An 18,619-nucleotide genomic window follows, 5' to 3' on the forward strand; every position below is an offset into this window, starting at 1 on the left:
GTTTAGATACCCTACACTATTTTACTGGGGCGGAGCACTTTTAGTGCGCCATCTATAGACCTTTTCGATGTAAAGAAGGGGTAGGCAACCCCCAGTATCGGGATATACAGGGATACATTGCCGTCTCGGCGCACTGTCATGATACAAAATCACTACAACGCAGGTGACAAAAACGAGACGGAAGGCCGAGTTTTACCCCCATTTCTTTCCCTCTTAGTTACATCGAAATGGTCTATTGATATATAATGAAATAAAAATAAGTTAGAGACATTTTCAGTTTAAATCGCTTGATTTTACCATAACTAAATAAATATAAATAAATATAAAACTAAGTACATATTTTTAGATTAGAAGTTCTGTTAAGCCTTTTGTGAATTAGGCTTAATTGGTGTGTGCTCTTTGATGACTATTCTCCTCCCGTTTTATCTTTTCTATTTTATTTCAATTCAGGAACGATAGATGGCGTTTTAAGACGGTTTCCCCAGAACAACATTGTTGTCTGCTAGTTGTGAGCTAAGAAATTAACTGACGGGACTAATCTGAGATAGGGTATCTATCAAGGGTATTATGTGATATCCATAAGTGGATAAAGATCCACTTATGGTGATATCTATGGGTACAACTTTCCTACAAGCTTTCATTACAAAAAGGGACCTAGTTTCGTGCGCGCAGACATTTCAACTTGATCTGAAAAGTTATTATAGTTCTTCCTCATTATCTCGGCCATTACTAGCAGTACGTTAGATCGCTGGTGGTCTCCCCCCTCAAATTTTAATTGCATACTTAATATATACTTAATGTTTTCTCCGAGTCGTTCATACTATCACCACTAGGGGGTGGAAGAGAAATTACCCAGGGTGCAAGGGGAGGAGGATGAAGATACCCATTGCTTTTTCATACGCTATACTTCACCTTCCGGAAATTATCAACTCGGAACAGCCAGGGGTAAAGGCCATGGTACGGGTTTATACCTCCTATCTTTGGAATACAGTTAACCCTAAAACCTCAAGTTTCCGGCAAGGGGGGAAATATAGGGTGAAGGGAAAATTAAAATCGTTCGTAATTTTATCTGATGAACAATTATAAACTCCCTCCGGTGGCTATCCGGATACTAAAAATAAACTGTTGCTTACCAAAATTAAATTAGATTTTAAAGGGAGAGACGCACAATAATCTTAAATAATTTGAGAAACTGGTTTATTTGCCCAGGGATAGATTTAAATTTAGAAGTAGTAATGGAGAACAGGGTAATCTGGGCGCGCCTTAAAGTCCCGGACCCCCTTCCACGGGACGGAGGGGTATGAATGAAGAGGCGGGTCATAGCGACAGAGGTAAAAAGGAAATCAGGAATTACGTATTTTTCGCCGTCTCCGTCAGCGATGTCATCAAAACGTAGTTTAAATGAGCCAATAATATAATTTAAACTTTTCGTTACGCGTTGGAGGGAGGGGCTCTATACTGGGCTATGAGTCGGACTGAAGTAAATACTAACCATTCTCCATTCCTGCTTCTAAATTATAATCTATACCTCTTTTTATGCCTGAAAAGCTCATACCAACAAGTATTCATAATTATTCGCATAGAATGCCCACAAAAGCTGTAGCTGGGTATCAATACGTCAAATATTGTATCTTTTGGTTAGAGATTTACAACTCCAAGATTAAGAGTACTGCTTTGAAGCATTCCCTTGTAGCCTGAATGATATTTTAATAAGTTAAGTAAACATAACTAGAAAAATTTAATCCATCACACCCCATTTATATTTGACTTAAATAGCCGATGACTGAGTATTCAATCGTCTATGTTTATAATATTTGAAAAGGAGATACACGATATATCTATAATAATATTAATTCAGCGATCAAATATTCAAAAGAGGCTGCAGGAACTGAGAACATTCATCTCTCTCTTTGAAAGGTTTCTCCGAGAGCTAACACAGATATTGAATAGCTAAGCCTTTGCTCTACCCTCCCTAGTATTTTCCATTTCATTGGAGCCATGCATCGAGCACTAACTAGCGAAGTGATAGGTGGAGGCGTGAGAGCGGAGAGACTCCTACAGAGATCAGGGAAATGAGGAGATGATTTCGAAAACGGATTAGACTATACAGTTCGATACAAAACAGGGAGGCGATATACAACAGGAGATGTTTTAAGCCTTTAGTACTATCGAATGTAGCTTTTAGTATGTCAACCGTTACCCAACCAACCTAACAGTTTTACTCCAGTCATATGAGAAGTCATAATTTTCGAAGTTAGAAAGAACGTGAGAACTTAGTGTTTACTAAGTTCAGAGGAACATGAAACTATCCATAAAAATATTCCTTAATTAAGTCTTCCCTCGAGGACATTTAAGGTTGGTCAACTTGGTCTTGACAATTATACCATTTTATGAAGATCACTTTATGTTATATTCATTTTAATTATATGAAAGTTGTCCGTATATGGCACCTAAATTTGAATTATTAAAGTGAAAATTGTTTCAAATCCCTATTTCGTACATTCATTTAAAATAACAAGTATAATTCATTAGAATTGTTAAAAATAATTCTAGGAATTATGTTTCGGTTACCGAGAAGCAAATATACTGTTAAAATCATTGGTTTAGAACTTTAGATTTACAGTGTAGAGAAAATATTACTGTTTTCACTACTATCACGCTAAAAAATTTCCTCCTGTATCATATTTGTTTCAAACCCTAAATAATTTAACTTCCAAGTAAATATGCTAACTACAACACGATAGCGCGAATAATAAATTCGCCTCCTGTATTATTTTCCTTTATTCCCAAAGAAAAAAGCGTTGTAGGCTATAGGCCTACTTAAAATATTCATCTTAAAAAATTTATAGTAGGTGGGTGTGTGTTTCTTATTTTTACAAGTGCAAGTAGATAGATGCACGGAGGGTTAAAAAATTTGCATTCTTAATAAGGTTAAATAAAGGTTATTGAAGAAACGATGTGATAGGGATTCTAAGCTTGCTGATTCCCAAACTTTTTGAAGCCTTTGACCCTAGGCTTGAACAAAATTTACGATTTTCCAAGAATTTTCCACAGAAATGTTTCTAAACCTAAAGCGCTGACACATGTTTGAAGTAACAAAATATTACAGATGTTGGACCAACTATGTTTGACTTAAAAACACACGTTTTGTTTCGTAACAAGACTTCGCGTCGAAGTATGAAGTTAAACCTTATTCCCACTCAGGTCACTATCTATGTCTACCTGACTGCGCGGCCATTTTGAAAAATGGCGCTCAGAAATGTAAAATAATAAAACTTTTAAATTGAATAACGTTCGCGCGTTTCAACCTATTTCATGAATATTTAGCACACCGGTTCCTTTTACCTATAGACTGGCTTTATGCCTTTTTGGGGTTCAATTTCCCCGCCATCTTTAAAAATGGTGGCCCGAAAATCATTAAAATGTCCAGACTGGCTGAGTGCCTTTACGGCTAGGTTTTTAAACATAAATTAAGACTTACTTACCATTTTCCATGAGTTGGGAAAGGGAATTCTCGAAGAATTGAAACCATATTTTAACAGCTTGAGTTAACACTTGCAGATTCACTTGGCTTCACGAACACGCACTTAATATAATCGTGTAAAATTTCACCGTCTTTTTCATACAACTCGAGATAACTTTCTCTCTATGTTGATCATGTCGCGACTTGAAGCAAAATGAGTGACGCTACGAAAAAAGAAACAAAAAAAAATTATCAATCAGAAAAAAAGCCTTGAACTTCATAACTAAAAAAGTACCTATAATAAAAAAATAGACGAGTTTAAGGCATTCGTTGCTATTTTTTTATTCTTTGCAAACATGTACTATTATTTTATGAAACCAAGCATTGTTTTAATGCTGTTTTTAAGGCATCTTTAATTATCACTCCCAGGAAAGTTATTCCTCCGTGCAAAAGTCAATGAAAAAACAGCATTAAACAAAGATTAAGACAATTGGTGATAAAATTCTCGTTATTTTTAGCACCAAGAAAGTTGGGAACGTACATATATTTGTTTTTTAAGAACTCGAAGCAATTCCAGTTTCCGATAATAAAAAAACTAGAGTATCTATAGGCCGAGTAGAGTCAATAAGCCTCTTCTATGTAACTAAGAGCATAAGTTTATAAGATATGTTCCATAAGTGTGTCACTCGTTAATGAGAGTTTGTCATGAAGTGACGTAGGCGAAACGTCATAGATTCTCGTAAAGCGACGCCTGGTGAGGCGCTGTCAAAGGCTTAGTACAGACTAAAGAGGAGGATGGACTGCAAAACCGAGTGTAGTCAATTCTCACGTCGTTCTTGAACTAGCTCTCATTAAGCCACTAGCATTACGAAGTATAGGTAGTGACATACTTATGGAACATATCTTATAAACTTATGCTATGCTAAGAGGGAAAGAAAACATTGCCTTTCATCTCGCTTTTCGGCGCCTGCACTCTAGGCGCTTTAGGTCCAGAGAGTGCGCAGAGACAACTATGGGTCAACCATCTTGCATGTCTCAATACTGAGGGTTGTACATCGAAGAGGGCTTATTTTTTTTATAAGAAATGTGAAACGCGTCATAATTTTTCCGCTTATTGCCTATAGGTGGCTCTATTAGTATCTTCAACTAAGGCGAGAATCCCGCGAACATGAAAATAGCACCACCTATCGGCACTAAGCGGAATCATGACCTGTTTCCCATTTCTTTCCAAAAAATAGGCCTTTGACGTCATTTTTGGCCTTTTGACACTACTTGGTCTATAGAAACTCAAGTACAGTACGGAATTAGGATCTAGGCACCGGAAATAAAACTTTATCCCATTCTCAAAGCATTTCTAAAAAAGGCATCTGTTTCGGACACCGCATCGAAACTCTCCTTCCTGTTTGCCTCATAAAAGATATTTCCCGCATCTTTGCCTAAGGCTAAAAAGTCTAGAAGAGTAAGATCGAACCACCCTTACCATCAATGATGAAACATTAAACATATCAATTAAATGAGAAGTAGATGATGGCGTAATGTTGTGTGGTGACTGTAATTGGCCACTCCATGAATGCATACTGCTAATAAGAATCATTGCGCCCCCATATATCCCATGTTAATTTTTATGAGGGTTGAATTGAATAAAATAAAATATATCCCCACACTCGAGTAATGTTGTAATAAGCCATATGTAACTTCAGGGATAGATTTAATTTTAAAAGTAGGAATGGAGAACAGAGTAATCTGGGCATGTCAAAGTCCCGGACCCCCTTCCACGGGACGGAGGGGTATGAAAGAAGAGGCAGGTCATAGCGACAGAGGTAAAAAGGAATGACGTATTTTACGCCGTCCCCGTCAGCAAAGTCATCAAAACGTAGTTTAAGTGAGCCAATAAAATAATTTAAACTTTTCGTTACGTGTTGGAGAGAGGGGCACTATACTGGGCTATGAGTCGGACTGAAGTAAATACTAACCCTTCTCCATTCCTACTTCTAAAATTAAATCTATCCCTGGTAACTTCAATCGTATAGTGCAATTACTCAGATTGTAACGGACCCTAGAAAATCGTCTCACGCACTAGCAATTTTCTTCTCAGTAAAACGTTTACGTTTTTCAGTGAACTGAGACTTGTGAGTCAAGTCAGGGGAAAAATCGTGTCTTCTGACTCGTGGTGGTAGGGCCAGCGCCCAAGAAGTCATATTGCTCAAACTGTAAATGTATACCATATGCCTTTAAACTATATCGCGTGAATTCATATGATTCTCTCGAAAATATTGAACGTAAAAACAAGAATTAGCAATTTAGACTGGGATAGGTGACTGTTTAGAGTGATTACTCTTAAATGAAAGGTTTATTTATCATTTAAAGGAGCATGTTTCTATGATTATTTCAAATTGGATGAGACATTAAAATAACTATTTACTGGTTTGGTGTTTGACAACTTTTGGCAAAGACGTTAAATAGGGCTTCAAACAAAAGGACCTTTGTGAAACGGTAACACCTCATTAGGGCCTTTTCTTTAACAATAGCTTTCTCGATCATGCCTCACTGACACATGATCGAGTGAGCTATGTTTTAGCAGACTATATATGAAAAGTTTTCGGATTCTAAAAGAGTCTGAACTAGCAGGGTGGGAAATAAGGATTTTTTAAGTGGACATTAGACCAGCGACCCCCCTGCATGGCCTGGAATAAATAAAGTGGTCCATGACCATTGACCAGGGCGCGTCGTCTACTAAACTAAAGAAGTAGATAATTAAAATATTTGAGTTAATGTCTGTTTACCCTTGAATTTTCTTAATGGTCCGGAGGACCACTAACCCCCCTCTGGTTTAATTTTTGAACTGGACCAGGTCATTTTTAAACTGGTCATTTGTCCTGTGCCACCGCCTTATTTCCCACGCGGGTCTGAAGTAACACGAACCTTTCTTTAAATAAAAACATCTTTGATGAAACTGAATAAATTCTTAACTATATAAAAAATGAACCTATACAGAAAGAATTTCGAGATAGAAGAAAATTCGAAAAAGGAGAAAATGTAAAATAGGGGGACCCCCCTCTCTCTCTTCAGTTGGAAAATAATATAAAAAGGTACATAGGGAATATGAAATTTTCTTCTTTCGATAGCGTTCTTATTCAATAGGGACTCTTTTTTTTTGCCTTCCAATCCTAGTTTTTTTTAGGCTTGTAAGTTGTAGATGACGAAACCAAGGCCTAAGGCTCTCATATCGAATTCGTAATAGAGCAGATATATGGTAAGAAAAAGCTGGTCTCCTTCTTCGCTATCTTATAATCTACAGTAGAATATTAGATCTACTAGAAAAAAGAGAGCTGGTGCGTGCGCGACCCAATGTCTTTAGCGTAGGAGTGCGACTTCAAAGTATTAAATAAAATAATGGATGTACAGTTGACTAAAAATACTATAGCTAGATAAAAGAATTTGAATATTTGGCTTCTGGAGTTTCTTAACCCTAAAACAATCCCACGCTTAATGAAATTATTATAGATGCGTTAGGCTTAAAAAAGCAAAGAAGCCAAGGCTTAGCAAAGTTAGCAGACCTGCTTTGTTTGTTTGTTCTTAATGCACAGTCACAATTTTTTAATTTCCGTATTTGACCAGACTGCAAAATTGATATGAGTAAAACCATAAGTTTATAAGATATATTCCATAAGTATGACACTTCCTATACTTTGTAATGCTAGATACTGAGAGCTAGTTCGAGAACGACACAAGAATTGACTAAACTCGGTTAATTTTGCAGTCCATCATTCTATTTAGTCTGTACTAAGCCTTTGACAGCGCCTCAACAGGCGTCGCTTTACGAGAATCAATGACGTTTCACCTACGTCACTTCATGACAACCTCCAGTTTGTAACCAGTGACAAACTTATGGAGCATATCTTATAAACTTATGGAAAGTTTTACTAGTGATTTCGTCGAGTTCTTCTCAAGGTTGGACACTGGCGAACCCCTAACTATTAAATAAGCTTTCATGGGTAATTAATATAATTTAGCATCGATTTATAGAATTTAAAAGTTTTAAAAAAAATTAAAAAAACTTTAGTTCCGTTTTAAAAATCAATTCATACAGATATTTCATACGGGTAGGCCTAAAGTCACTTATTGTCTACATAGACAGGATTCTCTTCCCGGTATCCAGTTTGCATAAATCCATCCGGGTACCTTAGCTACCTGCTATAGTGGTATCATAAACACGTTAGGCTTTAATCATATGAACGTTAGGGTTAACGGAAACATTAGGCTTAACGATAGTTTGAAACTAAACTAAAATAAAGTTTGGTTAAATTACAAGAGTTAAAAGTTAGTCTTGGCTAAGAACTTTGTTGAAAACTGAACTAACCTTCATCGTATATATATTTCACGGCAACAAAAGAACTCTACAATGTCGTTCGAGTCTCCGAGAGACCACGAGTCCATGCCCTAAAAAACCCTACTTTAAATTAAAAGGCTTAGAGAATGTATACAGTGTACCACGGAATCCTTTTTTGCTAATGGGATTTTCCGGTAACAGAAAAGTGTAGTAGCCAAAACTTTCGGCCTAGGAATGCTATTTCGTTTCATTAACTAAACGGAATGCAGAACTTAAGAAAAGAGAGAAGAGGTGGGAGAAAGTGGATTATTATTATTCTGGAATTCGTTTCCCGCTCGCGTATTCTCAGTATTCTCAAAACTTGGAAGCAATTTTTAGTTGTTTTTTCATCACCTAAGCCTTGCCAACTTCTTGGAAGATAAACTTTAAAGTGAGAGTGAAATGCAAATTCATTATATTTTGATTCTAGTACTAAAATATGTATTTACGAGAGAAACGCAAGCTCGTAACAGATGTTTTTATTCGAGGAATTAATCACGGCTATTGCATAAATTATTAAGATATGTTCCATAAGTTTGTCATGAAGTGACGTAGGTCATAGATTCTCGTAAAGCGACGCCTGGTGAGGCGCTGTCAAAGACCCAATTAGTACAGACTAAATATTAAGATGGAAGTCCTGCAAACGAGTGTATAGTCAATTCTCGCTTGTCGTTCTCGAACTAGCTCAAGCTGTAAGTGAAGTATATAAGAAGTGTCATACTTATATAAAATATCTTATTAAAATTATGTTATTGTTATTGGTCGAAGCTTCCTTAATTTTTTATGACGCTTTGCCCGCGCGTGACGTCACTACAAAATTCGGCAACTTTATGGCTTTTCATTATTAACATTTTACTACGCACATTGGTATATTTTTAGCAGTACTTAGAATCCCTAAAAGTCACTTAATTTTAATTTTGCTTTTCACCTTCCCTTTTAATCTATTCAACTATTCTAGCGAATTAGATCGGGAACTAAAACGTGTTAGAAACTTCAGAAACAAGTTCACAACTCGGCGCGTTTCTCCGCTGAGAGAATTTTAAATTAAGGCTATAAATTTATTAACTAAAATGCAAGGAAAAGTAGCTAACGCTTATAAGCTATAGAAGATATATTAAACAATACAAAGAACCATGGATTAAACCAACCATAAAGATGAGATTCCTATAGGCTAATTTCATTTCATAATGAGTTTTTAAAAGTTAATGACTTGAAAAACTAACTTCCAGGGTTAAAGATAAGAGCTCTGATTAAGAAAAAAGGCTTAGAAATATCATAAGTTCATAAGATATGTTCCATAAGTTGGTCATTGGTTACTGAGAGCTTGTCATGAAGTGACGTAGGTCATAGATTTGAGGTAAAGCGACGCCTGGTGAGGAGCTAGTTGTCAAAGGCTTAATACAGACTAAATAGGAAGTTGGGCTACAAAACCGAGTGTAGTCAATTCTCGCGTCGTTCTCGAACTACGTCTCAGCATAGCCCACCCGATCACGCGCAACACGACGCTTGCGTCCGTGAGCGCGGATCGAGTGGGCTATGGTCTCAGTGAGTCTCTAGCGTTACGAAGTACATGTAGTGTTATACTTTTATGCAAATATTAATCCACAAACACAAGAAGTATGATTTGTATGTTTGAAAAGATGTTTTGTTAGTTTGTATGCATGTTTTGTTCTTTATTCTTCGAAATAAGGATTTTTTCCAAACTGGTTCTTGGGACTAGTGACCCCTTGTGTCTTGAATAATTCAACTACTCCCAATGATCAGTGCCCCTTACCCAATGTATTTAAGTTGGAATTATTAAAGTAGTCCTTGAGACCAGTGAGACTCGGGGTTTGAATTAAAACAGTGGTCCAACGAATTAATAAACTGGTTTTTAACTGTAGACTTGCCTTATTTCGAAGCCTGGTCACAATTCGACAATTTCCTAGTTGGACCAAACTGAATGGTTGATATCAGTAACACCAGGAGAAGAATTCAGAAGTGGCTTTGTGCATGATTCAACTCAGTAGTGATGGCCATCTTGGATCCATGTCTATCCGGGTGGCTATCACTACTGAATTCTTCTCAAGGATGGGACGGATTCGAACAAGTTTAATTCCGTTAAGAACGTCCTATAGATAGACCTTTTCGAAGTAAAAAAGGGGGTAGGCAACCCCCAGTATCGGGACGTACAAGGGGTTCATACATTGCCGGCTCTGCGCACTCTCAGTCTCATGATCCAAAAAGACTACAGCGCAGACGCCAAAAAGCGAGATGGAAGGCGAAGTTTTAACCCCGTGTCTTCCCCTTTCAGTTACATCGAAATGGTCTACTCTAGCTCCGTAACATTATAGCTTTATGAATAACCCCTAATTAAGTATCGTTTCATTGAATTTGAAAGTTAGAAAAAATCTAATTTCCCAAAAAAACCCACATCGTTTAGATATCTGATAAGCGATATCTAGTTTACTATAGGGAGAAGGTATAAATTCGCCTCATTTCTAGCTTTATCTCCAGTCCAAGCGTAGGTCCGGAGTTAATCCCCGCCTCTAAATTACAACCAGCATCTCATTGGTTATTGAAAACTGACGTAAGCGTGACGCGAATGACAAAATTACGTATTCTCCGACTGAGTAGAGGCGAAATAGCCCGGTCTCCTTTTACGTCCCCCCCCCCTTGTATTTTGAAAGGGGGACTGGGACTATGGCGCGCGAATACTTAGGCATCTTTTAACTTCTTCCTAATAAACTAGATATCACTTCTTGATAAGGGTAAGCCCATAGACAATTTCATGTTCAGTGTCTATATATACAGCAAACTCTTAACCGATTTTCAGACCTCTTAAAAAGACTGGGAAACGTATATGGAAGCTCTTAGTAAGAAATTGAAACACAACCAGTTTATTAGGGGGGTCAAAGGTCATAAATATGACGGAATTTCTTTTCCTTTAGCTACTGGTAGCTTACATAGAGTAATCTCTTGACGTACACTTTTCGCCCTAAGCGTCTTTCCCAAAAATATTTGTACCCTTCCGTAGGAACGTGACAATATTCCCTAAACACGGGATCTCACAAGCCTTTTCTGGTGTACGCGTCCACACATATAGATGCAATGTGTATATACGAGTCTTGTTTGTACTTCCAGAAAGGGTCTGTCAATCACGTTTCAATGGCCTATAGTGCACTTGAATATACTTTGGTCCAAAGAAATTGTGTACGTACATCGAATATACAGAGTGTTGTAAAAAGGGTGCGTGGTAGAAGTTAGAACCGAAGTACAGACTTGGGTTAAATGGGAAATCAATTTTGAGTCAAAATTCAAAAATATAATTTCTATGACATTTTTCCCTAAGAGCCATCGCTTACAAGTTATGATTAAACTCTTTTAGGGATAACTCCTTAATTAAATTAGTATTGTCTTAATTTAATCAAGATTTCATTGCGTTAATTTAAGGGGTCATCCGTAAAACAATCCAATCATGATTTGTTTAGGGTGGCTCTAAGGGAAAAATGTCATAGAAGTTACATTTTTGACTCAAAATTAATTTTCCATAGAACAAAGTATACTTCGGTTCTACCATGCATCCTTTCTTGGAACACACTGTATATTCAAAATACAATATATTGATTTTAAAGTGTGTTGAAGCGAATAATATATGATTATTATTAAAGAACTTTACGGAATAAAATTCTTAGAAAATGTCATTAAATATTTTTCATTGATTTGCCATAAAAGTTCAAAACCCTAAAGGCCAATTTTTTTCCTGTTATATTCGATTATGCACTTAAAATTTTATTGAATTTGGAACTATGTCTCTTTCTACAATACAGTAGGTTCGTGAGTATTTGGAACTATGTCTCTTTCTACAATACAGTGGGTCCGTGAGTATCCAAGATCCAAAATAGGTGTTACATATAAAAGGGATGGTACTTTATATAGAAATGTATAACGCGTCATCCGTGACGTTTAGCATTACGTGACGTCCCTCTCGCGAATCATGACTGCGCAAATCTACCACGTGACTTATGCAGTGACGTTTGGATCATTCGAACAATGATTTTGGTGCTACATATTAAAGGGATGGTAATTGTGGAGAAAATGTATCAGCCGCGTCATCTGTGACTTGTGACGTTCCTCTCGCGAATCATGACTGCGCAACTCTACCACGTGACTTATGCAGTGGCGTTTGGATCATTCGAACAAGGATTTTGGTGCTACTTATTAAAGAGATGGTACTTCTAGAGAAAATGTATCAGCCGCGTCATCTGTGACCTTTAACATCACGTGACGTTCCTCTCGCGAACCAAGACTGCGCAACTCTACCACGTTGACTTATGCAGTGACGTTTGAAGCATGCGAACAATTAAACTGATATTATACATTCACGGTAGAAAAATTCTTTTTACTGCTTACAAATTTCTTTCTAAACCTAGCTCATACTCATTTACAAATATATTTTCTTTACTGTTCAATTCCTTTGAAGTCAAACTAGGTCTCCAGCTAGAATGCACTCTCTCTCTCTCTCTCTCTCTCTCTCTCTCTCTCTCTCTCTCTCTCTCTCTCTCTCTCTCTCTCTCTCTCTCTCTCTCTCTCTCTCTCTCTCTCTCTCTCTCTCTCTCTCATCACCAACAGAATAAAAAAAGCTCATAGAAAAACGCGTATATGTATATAAAAATCATAGATAATAGTAAACTCCATCGTCCTTAATCCTCCCGAAGAAGAAGAAAAAAGGTGAAAAGAGGGATCCAACATTGAGGAGAGAAAAAAAGGCCTAAATTCTCTAAAACATTCCTGTCGTTCTTTTGGGCGCAAAAACTTTTTCTCTCTCTCTCTCTTGAAAAAGGAAAAGGCTCGCTGCTGCTGCGATATTTTCCTGGAGACACCCACACGACAGCCTTTCTTCTAACAAGGAGGACTAGAAAAGGAGACGTATTGAGGGATGAACTAATATTCTTCATTGCAAACCCATCCCTCAGTGGGAGAAAGGCCCATGCACAGGTCCGGAAATAAGCATAGGTCCCTGGACATTATCCGATAAAATTATAAAATGTCCCATATTTTTTTCAAAACAAAGGGGTCACTGGACATTTTAACCAATAAATTTCCCGAAATTTTAATAGCTAGACTGCAGATGGGACACTATTTTTTGCACACTCCAGCGGACAATGTCCTATAAATTTTCCAATCAAACGGGGAGTCACTAGACACATGTCCTAAAATAAATTTTTCTTGTTTCAGGCCTTGAGAAACGGGTTTCTTCTTGTCACGTGGGTTACTGTTTGTATATTGAGTTACTATTTTGTGCCCTCTCTCCAACACAAAATGTACTATTTTCAAAAAAGTCTCGTACTGATTATGCAACTACAGCCAACGTACGCTATATTTTTTTCCCCTTATCAACATTCTCACGAGATGGCAGTTTGTAGTGCGAGTTTGCGGGAACTCTTGAAGCAGCTTGCCACGTGATAAGCGATAAGTTTCCCTTTCTCCAGTCGTGGGAGTTAAGCTGTACGGACGGTTGGAAGTTCAAAATGCGTGGCAGCGTGTACAATTCGTCTCCTTTCGTACTACTCCTTGCTTCCAACTACTAAAAAAGGGGCACCCTCTTTTCTTTAGAGGCCTTAGCGATATGAGAGTGATCAATAAATGGTGTGTGCCATTTTTGCGCCATCTTTGCCCATTCAAGCGAGCGCGGGAGAGATCCTGCCTGAACAGCGCCGACGCGTACTCGTGCCCCTATCTTACAATGAAAACTAATACGGGGGCCAATTGAAAAGGGATATGTTTAGAAAAGCGCCCATTTTAACCCTTGACTCTATTACAGGATTCTTGATGAACGTGCCAAAGGAACTTGAACCCTTTTTCGGCCAAAATCTTTATTCCGCGTTCGCATTAGAGTTGGATAACTATTTGGTTTTTTCATAAGTTTATAAGATGCGTTCCATACGTATGACACTTCCTATACTTCGTAATGCTAGAGACTTACTGAGAGCTAGTTCGAGAACGACGCCAGAATTGAACACACACTGTGACTTGCTTTAGGCAGTCCATATTCCTATTTAGTCTGTACTAAGCCTCACCAGGCGTCGCTTTACGAGAATTTTTGACGTTTCACCAACGTCACTTCATGACAAGCTCTCAGTAGCCAGTGACAAACTTATGGAACATATCTTATTAACTTATGGTTTTTTTTTCATTCAAAAGTCCATACGTATCTCGGATTGATGAAGGGATTTAGTATCAGAAGACAATTTAATCTTAATCGATATCTATTTGAGGAAGCCCAATCTTTCATCTCAGCAGTTTCCAAAATGAATTTTTCGAATAGAACTATTTGGGTACTTCCCGGAAGTTTTGTAAGCTTAAGTAATAGCGCCCAAAATGATGCGAACCCAACTTGTGTGTCGCGTACGGCGGTACCCATCCCTCATCCCTGGTATGATCCTAGTTGGCCGTCTTCAACCCTTTTCGTTGGCTTTTTCTTTTTGGCCAATCGACCTTTTGATATCTACCCGCGGAGAAAACGCCAATAAATAATCGTTCCTTGACGCCGAGCCATTAAGGCCAAATATATAGATTATCGCACTTAGAGACACGGCTCGCTCGTTCGCTCAGTTCAGCTCAGCTCAACCTCTACAGCCTACATCCAAACCCCGAGTACTCCTCTAGCGTCGTACGTATATACTTTTCCATCGCGAAAAAAAAAAACTGCACCAAAGACCCAAAACATAAGTAGGTTAACTTAGGAAGTAACTAAATATCAAGACGTTTGCGCTAAAAGAAGGCGGCAACCTGACCCTCCTTCACTGAATAAGTCGAAACCTTCCATCCCTTAAACCAAGAAGTGTTATCTAGTTTATTAGGGAAAAGGTATAAATTCGCCACATTTATAATCTAGCTTTATCTCCAGTCCAAACAAACGTAGGTCCGGAGTTAATCCCCGCCTCTAAATTACAACCAGCATCTCATTCGTTCTTGAAAACTCAGGTCAGCGCGACGCGAATGACGAAAATTACGTATTTTCCGACTGAGGAGAGGCGAAATAGCCCGGCCTCCTTTTACGTCCCCCCTGTTGTATTTTGAAAGGAGGACTGGGACTATGGCGCGCGAATACTTAGGCATCTTATACCTTCTCCCTAAAAAACTAGGTATCACTTCTTGCTTAAACTTAATCTTAACCAAAACAAACCTTACCTGAACTATACTACCTTAAACACAATGGGCGGTCAGTACGGTACGTCTTATCCCCAACGTTCGAACTACAATATTACGCCTCATAGCTATGATTATTTATTCCCATCTTTACATATACAGAGTGTTTCTGATAAGTCTGCCATAATTAAGGAGGACGTTAATTCTTAGGGCTATTTTGAGTCGAAAATGTTCTACGGGCCACTGTTTTCAAGCTAAGATAGTCCAGAGTATTTTACGGATGACCCCTTAAATTCAATTAAGAAACTGAAAGACAATCATCGCTAATTTAATTAAGGGGTCATCCCTAAAACACTAAAATCTTAACTTGAAAACAGTGGCCCGGACGGCAAAATGGAGATAGAACATACATTTTCGACTCAAAATCGCCCAAAGAACATCCCCTTAATTTATGGCAGACTTAGAAGAAACATCCTGTATGCTTTTGGTAATCTTTTTTTTTTTCATCCAGTTTTTTATTTTTAGTTGTAAGTTTTCCTTTTTTTCCTCAGAGAAGCTCCAACGGTCCAATCGACCTCTTCTCCCCCTTGTTCCTCTTTCTGTACCCGTACCTTAAATGGGTCCGGTTTGACCGTTGGGCTTATCGTTATTTGGTAGAGGGTTTCTCCGTACAGCTATATCCACCGAATATAACTAATAAAAAAAGGGTTAAGCAGCTTCTTAACGATATCAGAAACACGTTCTATTAACGGTTAGGTTAATAACGTTCGTTACAACGATGGAGCAAGGTTACAAAGAGGTTAAGTACTGCTCCAAGAGTATTAAAGACCTCTAGCTAAGTTCAATATATCACGTGGCCTTCGTTCCTACATGAAGAAAATTTCGAAAACTAAAAATCCGAAACACTTCTTTTCAATTTTCCCACGGGATTTTCGCGTCACAGCTTCCCAAATTATTGAATACGGTTGTTTTTTATGACCTCTTACACAAGACGGTATATTTTCTTTTCGCACTATCAAGGAAACGATACAGGAAAACAATAAAAAAGATCAAATTGTGGAATAAATCTGGGATGTCGACCCCTAAGGCTTTAACAGTTTATTTGACGCTACATTTTCGGAGCTTTTCGCGATATAAAATTCTTGTCTTTTTTTTTTGGTGGAGGTTAGGCTATCGCGCTTTCTGCTTTATAAACTGTTATTTGTCAAGCAATCTTGTATTATTTTTTTTATCTTCCTCTGACACGCTTTTCAGTTGTACTGGTGGCGCCTTTTCAAGCGAATCAAAAGATTTTTCTGCTACGGAGTCTCCTTAACATTTAATGGACATTTTCTTACAAAATAGACAAACTGTGATAAATGTTCTCATTCAACAATTTGTTATTAAGAAATAATTTACGCAAACATAACTCTAACGCAATATACGCTAAGCCTAAATGAATAAAGTTCCTTTCTCATATAATACGAATAACCAAGGCTTAAGATCAATTTTGCTAAAGCAGCTTGAGGGCTTTAAAAAAACATCCCTAATTAAAATATTTAATCAAAACCAGTTAACTCAATACTCTCTAAAAACCCAATACTACACGCAGCTAGTCTCTGGCGCCGACTTCCACAAGTCTCATCCAATCATTGTGGCGTGACTCCTGTCGCCATGAAAATTGAATTAAGCCTAATTGAGTGAAAAGTCCTTGGGCATAGAAGGGATTGGTAGGGGGGGGGGGGTAAAGTTTGGTATAGCAAAACCCAAAAGAGAAAAAGAAATAAGCTATACTCTACCTCGCACCACGATTAAAAAACAATCGATATAGCTAAAGGCGAAACAAAACCTTTTAACGAGTCTTTAATTAAAAGTAATTGAACAAGAACTTCCAAGTTTTTAAGCCTTGGCTTTCTTTTTTCTTTCTCTACGTATTAAGAACGCGTTTAAAGAAGCGTCAGTCTTAGTGGGGTAGACTATACTCTAGGTTATCGACGAGCTAGGCAAGGGTGGCCTGTGTCCACTTTACTAAACCGAATTGACGAATAAACGCCGTGCACGTAGACTGGCTAGAGAATAAGGCTTATTACAATGTGGAAAAAGAACGTTGCCGGAATAGAGGAAAGCCCACAAGCACGAGCTTAAGACAAAGAGTAAAGAAGTGAAAAGGAAAAAGCAAAGAGTTGCATGCGTCGAAGCGGAGAAAGAGGAAGATGCGGAGAGGAAGAAGAGAAAAAAGGGGAATAAGAAAAATCTATCGAAGAATGGGAACAATCGGCGATAAATCAGGAAGCTAGGAGTAATATTCAGTCGGTTGGACGAAGAAATCCCACTGTACTTTGCCTCCAGGCTATTGATTCATTCTGATAAAACGTCCCTGGCCCTCGCAAGCTGCGTATCTTTTTTGGGAGAGAATATTGGGATTGGCTAAAGATTTCGTTCGAACTAGGGAGATTGGAAACGGAGATCCCACGCGCACACAAATGGGATGGGGGGGTTATATAATACCGATGGTAGCTAAAAGGGGAAAATAATACTCCATTCAATAATTTAGATTAGCCCCGGAAGCTTAGCTTACCCCCAACCAAATAAGCCCCTACACTCAAGGAAAACATAAGACGTAAACCCCCCATCCTTCTTAACTTGTTAGTCTTTCTTCGAGATGATAAGAAATTCGGTGGTGCGCGAATTTAATTCAACAAAGGCTTAGCAAAATATTTGAACCATTATCTTATCTCTCTCACTCTCTACTTAATGGAGAAACGATAATTACTGTAATAAAATTACCTTTTCCAACCTCAAGACTTAGGCCTAACTTCTTAAATATAGCATGTCTCTCAGAAAGAATTCAGGAGACTTCTCACGTGATCTTAAAGATAGTTTAGCCTATACTTTTCCCAGACCGGAATAATTCCGTGACCCAATATTATCGTGACCTTTTAAGGGGCTAACTAAGTTGCTAAACAATTTCGTGACCAAGCTATCTGCAGGGATTCAATTGACAATGGAAGTTATAAACAAAAGAAGTCGGTAAACGGACGGATACGTATACACGAGTCTGTCTCCGCCAAATTTGATTTCTCCTAGTTTCTAGCAGACTCGGGTTGGGTTGGGTTGGGAGGAGATAGCTAGCCTAGGACTTTATCACACTATCCCAGTATAAATATTAAAAGAAAGGGCGGAAAAAGCTGGGGTTAAAGCCGGAAAAATTTATGTCGTAAGCAAAATGAATTGTTTCATATTGACGGAGAGCGTGGCGGCAAGAGAGAAGAGGAGAGGAGAGAAGATACGAGACTGAGAAGAGAGATAAAAGAATTCTTTACTTCCAACTCCCTTTTATTCGAATCGAAAACAAAAGGGAAGCAATTTTTGGGTTGACCCCCTGAGAAAGTTTCCATCAATTCCGATTGGTGATCGAACCCCTGGAAACGCGTCCCTAAAGCCTGAGACAGAAGCTAATACCTTAAAGTTCCAACGAAGATGTTTAAAAGAGAAAAATTATAACAACTTCACACGTTGTATCATTTAACACTAATGGGATGTTATTTAAACTAAATCATGGATTGTAAAACATAGATTTAGTTCTAAATTTTAAAAACATCACATGCCTTCACCAAGACGGATAACAATGGGGATTACTCAATCGTTTTGTAAAAAAGAAATTGGTAACATTGCTA

At 38.0% G+C, this 18,619-nt stretch overlaps 1 long non-coding RNA gene across 1 annotated transcript in view; it reads right to left on the reverse strand.

The window, feature by feature from the left end:
• The window catches only part of LOC149717251 (uncharacterized), a 139,409-nt gene that overhangs the window by 94,217 nt on the left and 26,573 nt on the right, over positions 1 to 18,619 (reverse strand). Inside the window, exon 3 of the long non-coding RNA XR_016366352.1 lies at positions 3,486 to 3,687. This is a non-coding gene — a long non-coding RNA (uncharacterized LOC149717251). The remainder of the gene's footprint in view (positions 1 to 3,485; positions 3,688 to 18,619) is intronic.

Source organism: Phalangium opilio, unplaced genomic scaffold (genome assembly GCF_054372755.1).
Source record: "Phalangium opilio isolate 3A_F unplaced genomic scaffold, DU_Popi_V2 ptg000003l_1, whole genome shotgun sequence".
Taxonomy (NCBI): domain Eukaryota; kingdom Metazoa; phylum Arthropoda; class Arachnida; order Opiliones; family Phalangiidae; genus Phalangium; species Phalangium opilio.